The 19,763-nt window shown below is 34.8% G+C and overlaps 1 protein-coding gene across 5 annotated transcripts in view; it reads left to right on the top strand.

Moving 5' to 3' along the window:
- astn1 (astrotactin 1) overlaps positions 1-19,763 on the top strand; it is a 257,440-nt gene that overhangs the window by 176,876 nt on the left and 60,801 nt on the right. The gene's annotated exons all lie outside the window — the stretch shown is intronic.

Raw genomic sequence — 19,763 nt, 5'->3', positions numbered from 1 at the left:
AATGGTGTTCCAGAATGTAATAATAATAATAATAATAAACTTTATTTTATATAGCGCCTTTAAAGGTGGCTTCTCAAAGCGCTTTACAGGATGACAATAACAATAAATAAGAAGACTACAACAATAAATAAGAAAATTTCACAAGACAGGACACAATTATAATTACAACAATACAACAATAACAATAGAGGAGACCGTGGAAGATGGTATTAAGAAGAGCAGAGGGGTGAAGAATGGAACCAGTTAAGTAAAGGCTTTTCTGAAAAGGAGGGTTTTGAGTCTGGATTTGAAGGAGTTTAGAGAAGGTGACTCTCTAATATCCTTGGGCAAAGAGTTCCAGAGCTTGGGGGCATAGCAGGAGAAGGCCCTGTCGCCCATACAATGTAGACGGGCTTGGGGGACAGTAAGGAGGGCAGAATTTGAAGAGCGGAGGTTGCGAGGTGGGGAGTAGGGCGATAAAAGTTCAGACAGGTATTGAGGTGCCAAGCCATGTAAAGCCTTGTAGGTGAGCATGAGGATTTTAATGTACTGAATGTACTGTAGGTTTGAGGAGTGCAGTCACAGGTGTATGTTTACATGTTTAAAGTACTGTACTTTACACAGGGATACAACAGGAGACCCTCACCTGACACATTTCCAGAGCCATAACTACCATTCCTAACAAATTTATTTTGTTAAGCGTACAGCTTATTTAACAGAGATATTTTACTATTAATAGAGCAAAAATTTAACAGGTTATCCAGCATGCCATAGAGGTGGTTTCTTGGATGGAATGAGCAGAACATATTTAACGGTGCATGACTATTCAACACTAATTAAAAGTGCAATGAAAATAAGTAATGTTCATTCAAAAGATAAATATCTCTATATTTTAATTTATACTTATTAATGTGATTATTACATACCCACCCAAATTTTGAACTGTAAAATGTTTAAGCTGTATGACAACATCTTTTGCTTTTCAAGGAGAGAATGAAAACCAGTCTATATTTTCTCTTCCCACATTCTTACCTGTAAGAATTGTACATTTTTTGATGTGCAGCCAATATTTCAGTGCCCTGAAGCATAGGTAGCATCAACTGGAGAAGTGCTACTTCTCTTACTGAGAGTCTTGCAGCATACTACCAGCAAACCACAGGAGTCTGTTTTCACCAAAAGTGAAGAGGGCTGTCTTTCACTAAGAATGGATGACATTTTAAACAATTTGTCTTGTTTGAAACACCTCTCGTGATTACTGTTTTAAGTGAGTGATATACAGTAAATGAATGATAATACTGTATGAATCTCAAAACATATTGGAATTAATTGTTTTACATAGTACGAGTTATACTGCTTTTTCAGCACTACATTTCTTGTAGGGATTATTAAAATAAGTCTCCTGGCTCAAATATCCCTGCGTTTAGAATCCATTCGTAATCTGGCAGATGTTTGTTACTATCCTGTATTTCATTTGCATGCATTCTCACAAGAAAGGTCTTTTGTACTGTGACATCTGTGGAAGAAAAGCTGTAATTTATATATTTTTTTTATTTTAACTGCAGCTTTTAATTATAATTGATAGTCTCTGTTGCTTGTTAACTTTAATTAAATAACATTTTCTGGGCGATATTAACTGTTTCTTCACAGCAAGCAGTCTTGAGTTCATAATAAAGGGGAAAGACAAAATACATGAAAATGGAATTTGCTGTGTACTTTACAAATATATTTGTTATTTTACATTTTATTTATAATTAGGGTATTTTATGCCCTAATTAAGGTGCATAGCAGCATGGGATGAAGAGGGCTTCCATTTATTAACTGAAGTATGAATTACAAAGCCCTGAACAAACATAAGTAATTTAATTTATTAAATTTAAGTCATTTATTTTGTCTTAGGTATTTTATAATCAACAAAAAATATAATAAAAAGCTTTCTTTGAACAGAAGAAATTATTAATAATAATAATAAGTAATTATTATTATTAAGTCGTAATTTCAGTGAAGTTAAAATAGTTGTCTATCCGAGTTATTTTCATGATAATTAATTAATAGTCTAAAGGGGCATCTCTTCATCCTTAAACACAAAATTTGGGTGTATTGTTTGATATATTTGCAATTTGCATTGTTTTGTAGTTAAAGGGCAGCAGCTTTTTGTTAGGAAATCTTACTGTATTTCCATGGATACAAAAGCAAAAACTCTTAGACTCAACTAGACGAGAGCTTTACTTTGAACTCAGTGGTGTTTAATTACTCTTATACTGTATATGATGTGCTATTAAATCTGATCCACCATTTTTATGATGTCTTTATCAATGTTTTTTTTTTATTGAGGCAGTAAGGTAGCCTTTTTTAAAATGGATGTTATTCTTGCAACTGTTTTAAAAAAATCTTCAATTTGCACAGGCAGCAGGAATCAATAGCAAGAATAGAGTTGGCTAAGCAGAAGAAACAGAACTCTTAACAATGCCTACCTCTACCTAGGCACCAAATCCCACTGCTAGTGAACAGTGACAGCAATCCAATTATGGAAACTAATCCCGAAATAGAGGGCAAGACTTCTTATATGGGAATCCTTTACTTAAATTACAAATGCTAGAAGTGAATCTAACAACAAGAAGGGAGTCATAACATATTATCAAAGTGTTTTTGCATTATGTATAGTTAATGACATGTTTCTTACACTGTGACTTATTCCAGCTGCCTAACCTATAGGACAATCGACAAAAAGACTTTTCATTAGTGCTTAATTGCATTCCCCTATATTTAAAGGCTGGTCATAACTTTCCTATAATTAGTACTGTATATACATAGTCCTATAATGATTTTCTTTATATGGTAAATAGATTGTTTTCCCCTGGGGATGGACTGGCTTCCTGTCTAGGATCTGGCTTGCCAAAGTTCCCATCAAGATGAGCAGCTCATTGATACAGTTTAAGAGTGGGATTGAATGCATAACTTAATGCATTCAACTATGGCTACTGTATAGCTTTATTAAGAGAGAGTTTTTTAAGAGAGAAGAACATCTGAAAACGTTTTTATATAAAATGGAAAAGTATATATTTAACAGTTTAGGTTATACAGTATTACCTAAAAAATGCTATTACTACCTTCTGAGATTTTTGATCATTAACTTTCTTCAGTCAGAAGAGCAAAGATGAACTTTTAATAACTCATGCTGCTGTGGGGTATAACTGTTGCAAAGATTCTCTGATAATGATTGTGTATTTTCTGTAACTGGATTTATTTTGAACCCTTAATCAAACATTTCTTTTGCTGTGTGGGACAGCATGTCTTAACTATCTCTCCAAATGCTGTTTTCGCTTGTCCTAATATGGTAGTAACACCATTACTAACATCTGTAGTAATGGCAGTTTCAGACCACCAAAGGAGTGTAATGGAAACCAACCATAGGAAGACAAAACAGTTGTCGTGTTGCTTTTGTTAATGTATTGAAATAAAAAAAAAAAACTAACTGCAAATCCATCCTTGTCTTACAACTGTTCTCACATCCAGACAAAGGTGGATAAGTAATGGGTCCCTTTTGTCCAATGTTGCAGTTCAATGACTTTACAGCCATTGTTTCCTTAAGTATAATCAACCACTGCACTTTTTTTCCAAGGGCACTGCCCCACAAATTTCCAGGAGGTGGCCATTTTTTACACCTCTCGGCATAAAGCAAATTCAGCTCACACTTCTGTTACAAACCCCATTATTCTTAATTTGTACAACCTATTGTAGTAACAGTTACACCTGACAGAGTGGGCATTTGCAAATATGCTGCAAAGCAGTGTTCTTTAAATATATATATAAATATATTAAGATTATACTTCAAAAAAACTTGAAATCAAAATCTGTTGCATAATGTGTCAGCCTACATGTTCAATAATTGCCAGCATAAAAAAAATTCTAAGACAATATGATGGTTTGACACTTGAAAATGATTTCTGGAGCAAAGCAAGGGCATGTCTGAAAAAGAAAACAAGCAATTGGAAACAGCTGGGAAAAGTGAATATTATGTAGTTTAAGCACTTGGACTGTGTTATTTATTATGCACGGTGGTTAATTGTTCAGCTCTTGTAATGTATTTAGTTGCATGTGTACTTGTGTATGCATCTCCAGAGTTGTTTTAGTTAATGGCCTAAGAGACTAAAAGCTCTGACCTAATAAACACAGATTGATCTCAGATCATATAATCTGTTTTAAATTAATTTCCACCTCTGTCACAAAAGTGTATAGATTAACTTAATTCATTATGATGTTTCTTTTACCAGATTAGAAGCTCTAGAGAGTCAGTAAAAACCTTTAATGGCACTTTATTTTTATAGCTATTCCATATGTCATAATCTGTATCCTCGCTTCTTTAACTCTTGCATTATTTAGTTGTTTTAGTATTATGTTATTAGTTGCAGAGCCTTTGACCTCACAGTATATTAAATATACATGTAGGAGTTTAGTTTTTCTGTTAATACTCTAAACTCTTGCAGTTTACAAATGAGAGAACTCTGATGAAGTGTATTATTAAGACAAAATACATTACAGTACAGTATATACAGTTCCAAGCTTAAAAGTAGTACCATCCTTCAAGTGTTATTGAGCATATTCCTCTCAGTAGTTTGTGAATTTATCATTTGTGCTTCAGGGCATTGTTTTGATTTTCAGGATTATGAAACCTAACTGTATTAAGTCAAAGAAAATTAATTTTAAGTGTGAGAAATAGGAGTGTGGTGTAGTGGATAGGCCTCCACCTAGACCCTAAAACCATAGGTTGTGTATTCTAAACCTAGGTGATATGCTGCTGGTTTACCCTTAAGTAAGGTACATAACTTGTATTGCTTCAGTAAATATAGTGCAAATCTAGGGGGTTTTCAGTAAAAGCAAAAAAATAGTAATTTGATGATTTTAAATTGTCAGACACTACAATAGTTGGTGATCTGCTGTATTTCTGAAGCACACTGAAGAACAATTGCCTAAATCTTTGGGCTGACTTGGCTCTGATCCTTTACTGATACATCGTAATGCAATAAAGAGCAAGTTTAAAGGTTTGTGACCAATGTCACTTAAAATTATACCTTGAGTTTCTTTTGTTCAGTAGAGATCAGCCAACCTTCAAGAACAGTGTCATGTTATTATGTTGTGTCAACCATAACCAACAATTAAGAGACAAGTGGAAAGAAAAAAAAACGAAAAAAAACTGCTTATTTATGCCTTGCAAGAAACAAAAAGATTAACTCCACTTTTATGTGTAATTAATGAATTACCATGTGATGTAACCTGTTATAGCCTATCATGAAAATGATAAGCAATAGAAAAGAGTAGAAATGTGCATTTTCAGTTAAATTCAGGTGTTTTTTTTTCAGCTGTGTTCATTAACACAATACATACCTAAAATAAGATGAAAGGCAACATTACTGGATTCCTAACTTTATATCGGAAACTTTAGAAGGCTTCTGCTTTTAGAAATTGGACTTAAGATATTGTATTTTTATTGTTAAAATAATGGATGCAAGTTCATAAATCTGAATTTGATCTGCTTTTACCCACCAAATTATTGTTTTCTTTTGCCAGTGTGACATACTGTATAAACCTCCATAAAAACACACATATATATATATACAGTACAGTATATTTGGTGCTCATTTAATTACCCTGTTCTGAACAATCTTTTTTCTCGAGTAATCCAAGTGATTGATTTAGCTGACAGAGTGGGTTTTGATGACTGGTCCAAGCATGCTGAGTTTGTTTCAGATGGGATTGAACTGTTCTTTCTATCCTTTTTTAGCTGTCAGTGGTGGTTCTTGAGTTATCAAGCTGATAGGCTACATGTAGACTTGTCTGTGATTGAAATGTTTGCATTGGTGCTTTTTCCACATGCCAAAAGAAAGATCAGTTACTGTGCTAGGACTTCTTAAGAAAACTCTAAATAAATCTCAATACATTTTAAAAATGTCAGCAGCCTCAATGTAAATCTTCATTATACATCTTAATATAACAAGTCTAAGTGGCACTTACTTATCGTGAAATGTTAAAAAGCTGTACGCTTGCCGTTTTTAGAATTATTTTTCCTTTGTGGACCTCATCATCAGATTCTACTTGAACAGTCTGAGGAATGTTTAAATTAATGCCAAGTCTTTAGCAGAAAAGTTTATTACAGTGCTTGGCATCAACAGAATGAGATAGATGTAAATTCTAGATTAGGTACCAATTCATCACTTGGTATTGAGCTGATAACATCACATTAATGGTCTGTCCCTGATAAAAATGTCTGTAAATATGTGACTAGAAACCTAAAAGATGTTAAACTATAGTATGGAGCTGATGACATACTGTACATTACCATACCGCTCCAGAAGTTGTTAGACTTGTTTCAGGGTCACCTGTAATGAAACCTACCATTAATCTTGTTTGCCTCCATTTGTTTTCTTGTCCGGCAGGTTTCAGTCATCTTTAAAGACGTGTTCTCTTCGAATCCCCATGTTTCTTATTATTTTTCAGAATCATTTGCAGTTAGGCTATAGGTAATGAATTGTCACACTACCTCCTTTTTCGTCTAGAAAACCTCCTCTCAGTGGGAGAGGTGGAAGCTTAATTACATTGCCATTACATTTGTATTTTAATTACATGACCGGTACATTCCCATCACACACTACATGGGGTCTGTGAATGGGAGAGCTTTATTTGTCACAGACATGAGGTGGAGCCCCACGGAGGCAGACATCATGCCCCCTGAGCTCCTAGTACTTAGTGAAGTGTTGCTGTGAACTCAGTGATTAGTTAATTAAGAAAAAGGCTGACCCTTTAACAGCACCCTACTATTGCTGCCCGCAGCTTTTCTTGCTCTTATACATCTCTGTTGCAGGGATCTTTGTTTTCTTGCCCTCTCTATGCCTCTCCTGGTGGAGCTTGCCTTACAAGGTTTCCTTGACACTTAGGTCATTGATTGATTTTGTAGAATAATTCTGGTCCAGTTGCCCTACAGCAAGCTTTGATTGCATTATTGGCCCTGTCAATTGGTTTCTGACAGGCAGGCTGTAGGGCCATTTTGCATGGCCATGTTGGGAGGAATTAAGAAAATCTCTATCTCTAAAGAAGTGGAGCAGATTATGTAAGGACGTGAGGGTCACGAAAACATGAAATTTTGTAAAATTGTGGTTTTTTTTTAATTAAAACCACGCTTCAGAGGTATTCAAAGGGACATTTCTTTCTGCCTCAGAAAATTGATTTTGCTGCAGATCTTGTATTAATCATTTCAGCTCACGTTTCTGATTGAGATAGTCAATATATTATGGGCAATGTTTTGAAGAAAAAACGTACTAATTACATTTTCCTGTGTTCGGGGTTGCTTTAGGTTAAAAAAAAAAGAAATTCAAAGAGATGAAAATCTGTATAATATTCTCCTGAACAGATATTATCAAAGGCTGTCTGGAAGAAATCAAAGGTATTTCACCTTGGTGAACTGAAGTACTCTCTCCTTCTGTGCAAAACTGTATACATTTCAACAGTTCTTTCATAATATTGGGCAGAGTTGTTCTTTACATGATGCATCAGCTTGGATCATAGGTCATTGTAATATACATTTTTCAGTTTTTAATGTGGCATTAAAATTTGTAGCCTAGTATTAGCTGTAGGCTTTTAGTCAAACATGATTCAAAGCAAACATTTAATCAAGTCTTGCATCACTGAGCTAAAGCAGGCTTAATTGCCCACATAGCCCTAATCTTTCTAAACTCACTCTTGGTTTCTCAATAGGGACCAGATAACTGGTTCTTCAGAACTATGCTTATGCTGAAATAATAGCAGAGTCCTTCTGCCTGTGATGTTCCAAGGTTACAATGTTACATTTATTATCTTTTTATCACTGTAATAAGTTACAACACCTGCTCAACCTGCCAGCGAGTGTGCAGTTCTCATTTTGGCCATATGAGTCACCTTCGGGTTCATGGAATACTGTCATCTTCCACCAAGAGGGATGAGAACTGAAGTTTGTTTTTAAGCATAATATCACTTTACTGTATAGTTGCTTAATAAAAAATAATAATGTGGATCCTTTTTTTGATGATTTTGGGCTTTGTTTTTAATATCGATTGCAATGCCTGAAGAAGTGTTTGTTATGAGTCAGAGAATGAGTCAGTCCCTTAAATAGCACAAAAACATATTTGAGGTCCCATTAAGAATAATTGTCTCTACATACAAATACCTCTTTTTATTTTTTAATTATTTTATTTAGAAAAAAAAAGAATATTGATATTTTTTCACCCCCAGGCGCATAAGTTTACACACTGTACTTCACACACAACCATTCCTGCCTGAATTATAAGCAGGGCTGTTCATGTGTTTCTGTACTGGCAATTTCTGTGTGAACTACTGACCCCAAATGATCAAAGCCCAAAATCATGTTATCCATTGGTTGATCAGATAAATAAAAATAGAACCCCACTGCAACACAAAACAAGGAATTATGTAACTAACAAGTCTCCATGGCAATACACACTTTTCTTACACAGACTTTGAATTACAGCATATAAATGTAAGTCAGTCTTCAAGCCAGACTAACCAAGTACAGTACTAATAATTACAATTAAACACCATCACACCCTTTCCAGAAGCAGCTGTGTTGGTCACAAATACCGTAGCCACTAAGCTAAAACAGAAATCTTGAAAGACAAGAAAAACGGATGAAAAAAACTCCCAAATTTCCCTTGAACATTCACTCTAATTATCTGAGTCCAACCAGTTTAATAAGCAGCCTCCCTTGGATTTCCCGACTCTTGGTTTCACAGGAAGCCTCTGAATTTCATTAATATTAAGAATTTGGTTTGAAATGAAATTGGAAACCCAAGCTCTTAATAATTCAGTGTTTTAATGCATTACGCTCCTTCATTACAAGAATCTAAATGCTGAAGTTTTGTGCAGAGGAACTGGTTTTGACATTCTCAATTTCCCTGTTGTTTTCTGAGTCAAGGCTGGGGGAGGGGACTCGCTTTGTGTCAAGAAGTAATTAAGAATAATGTTCGGCTTTAGTCGTCCTTGAGTTGAAGGGCAGCTTTTCCCATTGCCTTGTGGGTTTTGAGTTTACACGAGTGAGCAAAGAAAAGACTAGATGTGTGTATTAGTATTGTGTATATATTTGGTTTGTTAATAAAACAACATTTTGATGTAAATATCTAACACTTCTTTTTACTGACCTAAATAGCAAGGGACAGTTCATCAAAGTGACTCCTTTCTTTTCAACTTGTATTCTTTTCACATTTTGGAAAATTGCTGTAGCTTTTGCAATGCTCATTGCAGGTGTTATTGTCTCATTACATAGGATTTTGTGTTTGGATGCACATGTTCATTTGAGTATCTGTGTCTTTTTTTCGGCACGAATTACATATACAGTGTTCAGAACCGTGGTCAGCTTTTACATTTTTTAAAGATTGTAGTCATGACATTTAGAAGAAGCAATTAATATTTGTTGTATACACAACTTACTTCACATATCTGAATTAAAATAAAAACAAAGAGGTACATAGATATTAAGCAAGAAAAATGGAAATGTCATGCTTATTAAGAGAATTCAAACTCTTTGTTTTGGTGAACCTAAATTAATTTAGGTGCACAAAATGACCTTAACGAGTGACACAATTAGTTGAGTGGCCTCTCTCTGTGTGCAATCACAGTGTTTCACATGATTTCAGAATAAAGCATTTCTCTCTGTGAGATAGTTAGGAAGGCCTCTAATAGACTGAATAGGCCTCTAATAGTGAATTTCAAGCAAGGATTCAACCATGAAAACTAAGGAGCTTTCATGACAGTTCAGAGATAAAGTTGTACTGTAGAACAGCACAGACAAAGAGAAAGGTCTAAAAAATTCTAAAACATTAAACCATTGAGCACTATACAATATACAGTATATCATACTTCCCAGACACTGCCTAGACTTGACTGTCTGTCCTAACTGAGCAGCCGAGCATGGAGGAAACTGCAGTATACGGCCAATGATGCCTTTGAAAGAGCTGCTGAGTTTAATGGCTAAGATGGGAGAAAATGAAGTGTACATGAGTCAACAATATCCTGGTCACTCCACCAAGCTGGCGTGTATGGCAGAGTTGAAGACCAATGTCATATTTCACATAGTGATTGCAACAAAGCTTTAAAGTAATACTGTAAACCTATACCAACAGGCTTCGTGGTCAGACAAGGCAGAATTGGAACTTCTTGGTCTAAATGCAGAGTGTTACATCTGATAAAAAACCCACATAGTGCAGCACTCAGTCAACACCATCTCTGTTGTGAAGCATGGTGTTGGCAGCATTATGTTATAGTTCTGCTTCTCATCAGCAGGGACGGGGAATTTTGTCAATACTAGTGGGAACATGGATCCTAAATTTGAATCTTACTGAGAATCTATTGAAAATCTTAAAAACTGCTGTCCATGAGTGATACCCCAAACAGTTTTAAAGAGCTTGAGCAAATCTACCAAGAAAGTAGTCAAAAATTATGCCAAACTGGTATGGAAAGTTACCCAAACAGATTTGTGGCTATAATTGCAGTCAGTTGCTTATACAGTAATTGCAAATATAATTGTTTCCACCAGATATTCAGTTTATGGATCCAAATAATATGCAATTAAAAAATTAATCGCATAATTATTTGGACCCATAAAAGTTTAGCATTCAGGTATTGAAAAAATATTAGTAGTAGTAGTAGTAGTAGTAGTAGTAGTAGTAGTGTTGAATACTCTTTTCAAGGCGCTGTATAATATTGTAGTTATTATGTAATAATACATTTTAAATATGCTTGTGGATCTATATTTTAAATATTCTGAGTAAACAGTTAAGCTGTAGAAAATAATTTGTATGTGTTGAAAATTAATTCAAATCAATCTTGGTATCCATGAAGAGGTAAATATACCAAAGACTTCACCTTGATTATTGCATTTAGCAATGATACATGCCCTTAATTCAATAACTCAAGTCTGTTCAGTTTATTTATTGCATTATTATCAATTTCAGGTTTATTATTTTTAAATATTTATTTTTAATGTTGTGCCTGTCAATGTTTACTGTGCGTATATATTCAGATAGCAGCACAGTCATGGACTGTGCTGGTTGCTTGAGGTGGTTTTAATTTCTGATCAAGGCAACATTTCCATTGTTTTCTGTCTTTTATTATGAAAATATATGGAAATGTATTTAGCATAATATAATTATTTTATTGAATCACAATAAATTAAACTGTTGCATTTTATGGGTAGTACCAAATCCTTAAAACCCTGTGCAGCTACAGTAGTGAATTCAGATTAAACATCAAAAGATTTGTTAACGAATGCAGATAAATGCCTTAAATGCAGATGTTGTCATTTTTACATTGTATGAAACTAACAATAAACACTATTGTTAACTTCGGTACATGTCCTTTTACCTAAATACTAAGATTTGGTTTGGAATACTGAGGGGGAATTAAAAATTCTGTGAAACAATGTTCAACCGCTGAAGAAATGTAAATGATAAAATAATAAAACATTTACAGTATTGAAATCATGTTATAATGGGAAGGACATCTTCAGAGAGAACTGGAAGAGCAAGTTACATAGAAGGAGAACCATATGTCCCTTTTTTTTTGGTATTCTCAAGTTATTCCAAACACAAGACTGCAAACTTCTCATCAGAGTCAACACAGTGTGTTGAAAGCATGTTCAGGCGCTGTGATTTGTTAATAGCATTCTATTAGCCATAGGTTAGGTTTCAGAATTGGCATTTTACATATTGAATGGTAGAAAACATACCACAGTGTGTTTCAGTATTCACCAAGATTCTTCAGTATGAGGTTCGTCTCATCTTGAGTACTAGAATTAAAACAACAAACTTTGTTTCTGTTACTGAACATTGCTTCACAGCAGTGGATATGCAATTTATCATATTTGGGTAATAGTGCTGGGTCAGTACTTAATTAAAAATGCTCCTACATAAAATGTTATTGAGCTCTATAGGACAGGATTATGGATTAGATTTGGCTTTCAAAAAAGTCATTGACATCCATGGGTGGATTTTGTCTACCATTATTGCATGTGAAGAGTCTGCTTGTTCTGGGGGAAGAATTTCCCCATATACTGTAGCTGAGCCATTATTTCATGTTAAGTTATTTTCTGACCTTCTTTAGTCCCATTTTATCTTATAAAGTGTAATTATGTAACAGTCAACAAGGCACATAATTGATTAAAGGAAGGGCAAGCATTTGGCTTGGAAAGCTGATGTTTCTAGACTCCAAACTGGACCTTCCTGAATTTTGGACATTGCAAATATAGTGTTGTGGAAGCTGCTATTTTGGAAGCCTGATCATTTAGTTTGTTACATGGAAGGGAATATTTTATGTTTATTGACCTTGATTTGCTGCTTTTGTTTGCAACTAGGTGAAGGTGGTATGATAAGCGTTGAAGACAGAGCATAATGTTTTAGTAACTCAGAGGTGCTAAATACTTAAACAGATGTTCTATGGATTAAAACCACACAATCGAGTTAGGAAAATAAAAATAGCTTGTCTACAGTACGTGGTTTTGTGTTTTAGGAGGCTAGCACTGGTAAAAGCTTCACTCTTCAAACTTGTGATTTAAAAAAAAAAAAGGTGGTACTGTACACTGCTGCCAAGAGTACTGTATGCAGACCAGTAAAGTACAATTTTCACAGTACTTTCTTTTTTTGTATTCTTATTGTTGAAAGCACACCCACATTCTTTCTGGAACCCAGGAAGCTTGACAAAGACAACTCTGTAGTAGGTAAGAGAATGGGGGAAAATACAGCTGACGTTATCTTTTTCAGAATGCTCTTTTTTGTGTCACAGAAAAATCTTTTGATCTGAAATACAGCAGGTGTTAATCCTCTATTCTAACCTACTAGCACACATACATTTAATCCAATGCAATAGTGATTCAGATGGGATTTAACAGGTGATTTAATTTGTAATTGTGTATCCATCCTAGACTATTTAGTGGGTGCCCTGATTAAGAAGCAGTAGCAAAAATCAATGGGGCCTTTTGCAGTATTCAAGGGTAATGATGAGGCCGACACAACAGATATCACCGTGAACCAACCCTTGTCTGGATTTCTCTAACTTGTTCTTGGATTATCTTTTTTTGGTACAGTTTCCTCAATGTGATGCTACAAAATTGCCATCTACAGGAAAATTTAGTTACTGCATTTGATTAATAGGAAAAATTGCAGGAAGTTTAGAATTTTTGTAGAGATATTGATGATTTGATTAAGATACCGCAAGACACACAGAAGTCTACCAAATACCAGAAAAAAAACAGTGTTATACAAGGTGAAGAATGAGAGAACTTAAAATGTCAAATACTGTATATAAAAGTATCACAAATGATTAATCTGTTCTGTTGAAAAGACTTAAACATGCACATCACAATGTCAGTCTTGACTACACACACGTAACAGCTCCAAACATAAGAATAAACTTTTATTTTGTCATCATGCACTTAATAATGTTCATGTTTTGCAAAATATAATAGATTCATTTTGACAAATGTCTTATTTTTTAATGTTGATATTTATAACAACTAGCATTAACAAAGTCAACTTGTTCTACTGCATTTCTTAAGATTAAATTGCATATGCTAAATTTATTATTCAATAAATAATTCACAATACCAACACGTTTTTATTATTTTAAAAAATCATACACTATTCGATTTTTTATAAATGTCTCATTATAATTAATATTCACCATCATCATCGTCGTGATCACCACCACTATTATCATTATAACATCTCTAACTTACTTCAATATACGGAAAAGTATTGTGTACAATCAAATCTGCCACAGGGCATTTTATACAGATTATAAATGAGATGTTGTTGGTTTTTAATTTGCTTATACTGAATTTTAAAATTGGTCTAGCCTGTGTTATGATGTTCATTTATAATTGAAAATGAGTAAAGTTGTAAAATAAGTTGAGCCAAGTGAAAAGTTTTTTTAACTACGGGTTGTCCAATAACGAGACATATTCAGTTATAATACAGAGCATGCAGCAACTCTTTTCACAGAGGGACTGTTCTAGTAGGTGGGGGTTTAAATGTACTTACTGTCTTGAATGAATGGGGACTTAACCACATCCAAAAGTCAAGAGTGACACTTCTTAAACCAAAACTGTTTTGGGGTGATAAGCTCATCTTGACAAATACTGAACAGATGACATCTGAATTGTAATAAAAATAAAATCTTTATAGCACTTGACGTGTTCGAACTTTGAAGTATTTTTGGATTGTTGATTTAATATAAATATGGCATCAAACTGTAGCTTGGTAAGAAGTCTTAACACAAGCAGGAATGGGGATTTTTGTCAGATGGAATTTAATGGTGAGTGAATAATTCTGTTGTATTTTAACTACCTTAATTGTAGGAATAATTACAGAATTTGAATGTTAATAAAGATAATAAATACTGTACATTTAAGTCTTTGCAAACTAATCTCACTATTAATGATCATTTAATCCCACCAACTGTATGCATACTTAACTAGTTTCTACATGAATTACTGCATCTATATGCCCATCTGGGACATAAAACCTGAACTCTCTGGGTAGGAATCCAGAGCTCTAGTGACTACTTCACACTGCAAAACCTAGTTGGTAATTGATTTAGGATTTCATCCAAACATTTGGAGAAAAGGGGTGTTAGCTTCAACAAAATGCCTGGATAGCTTCCTCTAAAACTCCATGACCCATTGTGGAAGGAAGGTCCTCCCTTTCTCAGTTTTAGAGACGCATCCACATAGTTTCCACTTGTGTCCTGTGATTCATGTTTCATTGCTAATAATAAAGACTTTCCTCATGCCTTTTTGAACATTCACATCAGTTTTTCCTTGTAGACTTTTATGTGAAAGCCCAAAAAGATTCAGTTCTTTTTTTCTGTCAGTGTAAGACATTATTTTTAGACCAGTAATTGATCTGATTACTCTTCACTGGATTGGATTTGAGGTAACTTCCCTTGATATAAATTCAACAGTTTTTACTATATTTTGTCAAATTATTTTGTATCCCTCACCATAAACTAGGAAATTAAAATTTCAACGTACCTGTATATGCCTAAGCTTCTCCACGCCATGGTGATTATCTTCTTATATCTACTTGTATAGGTTTTGTTTGTACTATGTGTTACACCCCTCATTTCTTTACACAAAATATTATCTGTCAGGTGTTTACCAGGTCTACATAGTTTGAACTTGGCATGTTACAATTACATGTTACAAAATCTAGATCATTGATAAAAATTTGGAAAAGCAGTGGTCCTAAAATAGGTCCTTATGGTTCTCCACTCATTACATCACCTCCAAATTGAGCTTAGACCACAAATGTATGCTTTCTATCTATTTCTCAATCTATACATTTTTCAATCTAAATATGTGCGTTAGCTTGAATACCTACCATGTGTAATTTGAGAAGATTTTGTGGGAAGATCAAAAGCTTTGGAAAAATCTGAATATACTAAATCATCACACTGTATCCACTGTTGTTGTTTGTGCAATTAATCAAGCATAACCTACATTTTTTAAATCCATGTTTTCTATTATCTAAAGTAGCAGTGCCACATTGATGAAAGCTTAGGTCTAATTTTCATTTCCAATATTTTATATGTAGTGGAAATAAGACTTATTGATGTATAATTGCTTAGTTTGATTTTGTTACATTATTTATGGATTGGTTTTACATGAGCAATTTTCCTGTCAATGGATACAGTATGGTTTCTATCTTGAGTGATTTCTAATAGATCTATCAGCAGTCTTTAGTGTGTCTTTTTTCCTTAAGTACAGTAGGCAGAATACCGTCAGGCAATGGAGATTTGGCTTAAATGCTTCCATTACCTGCAACACTTATTCCTCTTCTATGCCAATAATATTTAATATAGAACTTCCTATTTCTGAAGCCTAAGGCTTTCTTCCTTGGTAAACAGCTGAGTGAAAATTTCATTTAATACTGTCTATCAGCCATTTCCTTTTCATAGCTAAACCATTCCCATTATTATCTCACTTTATGGACACTTAATCCTTTGCCTTCCATTTGATGGTATAGTTCGGAATGAAAATATTATTTTTTTCTCTCTCTAGTTTTTCCTAATATCCTTTTTTCCTGTGCTTCCAGTTCATTATATTCCTTGGCAGCACTGTTACCACCTTTTGGTCTGATTGTGTCGGGATCCACAAGCTAAGCAAGGCTGGGTCTGGTCAGCACTGCTAAAACCAGATTTCTGCTATGGTGGTGGACAAGTAGGTGTCACTCTTTCATCTGGACCTGATTTGCCACAGCCATTGCCCCAGTGTGGTGACTGGCAACACTCTTGTAGATGTCACTTTTCTTTAGATGAATCATTAAACTGAGGTCCTTGCTACTGGGTCATTGAAGACCCCATGGTACTGTTTGTAAGAGTTGTGGTATCAGCTCCAACATCCTGGCTAAATTCCACTTTGGGCTTTTACAATTTAGGTGTACCTAACGTTTCCCCTTAATTCAGTGTGTGAAGTAAATTTGTATACTGATCTGTTAAATAGTAAGACTGCTGGCTCCCAGTGGCTCCCCTTTGGGTGCTGTACAGCACTTTTATGGTGGATATAGCGGGTTCCCTCCTGTACTGTATACAGTATAGATCTTTTGGGGATCATTTGGGATCAGTGCAGATTATGATGATGATGATCATCATCTTCTTAAACTGGATTTACAAACTAGTTTCCTTTCTTTACATTTAAGAGGTTTAATGATTTCCCTATTCAACCTACAATACCTTTGCAAGAAACCTGTCTCTTCTTCGGTGGTGATGTCAGCCACTCAAAATTGTAAAGCATACTGTTGTTGATATAAGGGCACTGTATATCTAACTTTAATTAACTATATTACTTTTTTGATCAGCAGACACCCTTACCCAAGGTGACCTACAATACAATTGTGCAATAGGTAATTTACAAATAATGTACATACAGTACAAGTTAATAGTACAACTTAACATCTTAAACGCCCTGTAGCCTGGAACAACCTGGAAGTGCAATAGACCCGCCACCTGTGACATAGCAAGATTGAAAACAATGTGCAGTGTGGCTACCAAGGAGAAATGAAGGCAGCATTGTGTGCAGCTCATGCTCACAGTTAACCAGAGCAATGAGCAAATCACATTATCTGCTTCAGAGTCAAGGGCTCACTGAAGAATGTAACTGAGGATGTCTAGCCTAATGAGTCTTGAGGAGGCACTGAAATGTGGTTAGGGAATGACTGGTGATCAAGAGTGCTCACTTAAGGATGGAGTCTCCAATAACCAATTCTTTTTTTTTTTTGTGGTTCTGCTATCAGTGGCACAGACTGAAGTTATTGTGACTGGTGTCTATTTCCTAGTTAAGGAATGAAGCCAACCTGTTTGAAAAAGCGAGGGTGGTACAGCCAGGATAGTTGGCCGTATTTTACTTTTATTGACAATCCGTGACTAGCTCCACTCTTTCAGTTTCTAAGTGCTTGAGCTCTGAATAGTTTGGTTGCAGGTTTATCTGCCAGTTCATTCAGCTCATAGTGCTCCCTTAGTTCCTCCAGCTTCAGCTATCTGAAATAACAGGCATTACATATGGCACTATTTTCTGGAAACCATTTTCAGATCTTAAGCAGTAAAGATGAGTCACTGCTGGCCAATATGTATTGTGTTAGTCATTTTGCAAAAATTCTAAATGTACAGGCAATTATAATTATGTATGATACATTACTACAGCCTCAAAAGAATGTGCAAAAATGTCCACTGTATTTGTCAAGCAAGTCTGTATAATTACATTTTAGAGCGTTTCCATGCAGATTCTGGCTAAAGAAATTAATAATGCACATTTCTACTATTTCTGAGCTGTCATATCCTTTTCACACAAAGAGCTATACGTAAAGACTCTGCCAATGAGCAGGTTGTTGTCATGGCAACACATGCAAAAAACCAACACCATCCTTGACTGAGTAACCTGGTGTAGCAGCAATTTTTGTTTCATTAAAAAAAAAAATCTTTTTTACAGTTTCGGGCTACAGAAGCTACAGGAGAGATGAGAATCTTGCATTTTGTTGTGAAAAGACAATGCCTCACCTCTCCAAAAAAATATCGTCACTTCTCTGATAACAGTAGAGAAGGAAAGATGGTGGTATGTCCGCTCTATGTGGTGCACCACTGTGTTTGGTCAAAAGAATGTCAGCACATCAATATATACTGGAACTCTCCCGGGATTTAGGAATTTGAACTCCCCAAAGAACTCCCATTGTGTTAACCTTTTTTAATTATTAAATAAATCAATATTTTCTTGCAACCTCTGGTGTACAGATAAATGAGGTGTAGTTGTACACTCCACACTTGGTATGGCACTTTAGAACTGTATACCCAATTTCACAGACAGCTATGATGGCTCTGTGCTTATGATGTGATTCAGAGTCAAGGTAGAATATGATGGCTCTGAACCACAGTAGCTAATTAACATAGCACACTTTATTCAACTTCAGAGCTGGCACTAAGCCTTCATAACTCGTCCGTGTGTAAGGGACCTTAGTGAGTTTCTTGCTGAACAGGAGCTTATTGGTTCCAGCATTTTGAAAGCAGTCTCATTTGTTGCGCTTTCATTTTATTTTATTTCACTGAATTGTAGTCATTACCTTCAAGGGGAAGTACCATTGGTTGAATCTTTGTTGAGTGTGAAATATCTATTATATTTTATGTCTTTTCATCTTTAGCTTGCAAAAGTTATACACTGCTTTTTTTGTGCACAAAATCAAACACTGGCCTGGCTCAAGTATTTCATTTTGGAATCGAATTATTTTTCCCAGGTGATCACTTAGCAGACCAAAAGATGGTGTGTCAGCGTATGGGTGTGTGTATGTATTATCCATTAAAATTTAATGTAGTAATATTCTGAGCCAAGGCTTTCATTAATATTTCACCATTGTTTTCAGCATGATAGTAGTAGGAAATCAGTGTGCTTGTTCTCCTTTAAGTTCCATTTAAGCTGAAGGTGTAAACGTTAATGAAAACACTTTGGCCTTATTAGACCGCAGGGAATATGAAAGTGAAATTATTTATGCTATCTTTGGCTTTTATCTGCACATTTTACCTTAGGCCTTCTTGGTAGGTGTTCTGTATAGTCACCAGCAGTGAAGATACAGTGCTTGAATGTAATAGACTGGGGCTGTCTGTGTCTATGCGTTAGCTGATTGTCTTTAGCCTCATTCTCTTACTGAAATTAAATAGACTGAAGTATTTAGAGAAGGAAGTGAAGTTTGTATTTTATCTTATATTTCTCAAAAACATTTTAAATAATTTGTCATAATTTGTCATTTAGCTGTGCACTCTGAAATATTGAATTCTATGAAACATTGAGATAAACCACGAGTATCACCTGTTTAAGAGTATTAGAGATTAGGTCAGCAAACAATAGCACATTAAAAATAATTGTATAGTTCTATGAAAATTATAGAGCTTGTGGCTCTTTGCAATGGTAAAACCTTAAGAGCAGAAATTTCTGCTTTACACTTTATGCAGAAATATACTTTCCAGCACAATATCTTTTCTAGAAATATTTCTTACATTGGAAAGCAGTAGAAATTAGGTATAGCAGCTAAAGCATACAAACAATGTACTATTTAAACCATAATATCTCTAGAGAAGCAATCTAATGTTGTTCTGATCAATTAGTAGTTGAATGTGCTATATATATTTGTAGATTTAATTGTCTAATATCACTGTTGATCCAATAGTGCTGAACTCATCAGAGAGTTTTTGCAACATAAATCATTTAT

This window comes from Lepisosteus platostomus, chromosome 11 (assembly GCF_059453375.1).
Source record: "Lepisosteus platostomus isolate fLepPlt1 chromosome 11, fLepPlt1.hap1, whole genome shotgun sequence".
Classification (NCBI taxonomy): domain Eukaryota; kingdom Metazoa; phylum Chordata; class Actinopteri; order Semionotiformes; family Lepisosteidae; genus Lepisosteus; species Lepisosteus platostomus.
This window is presented reverse-complemented; position numbering and strand designations above follow the sequence as displayed.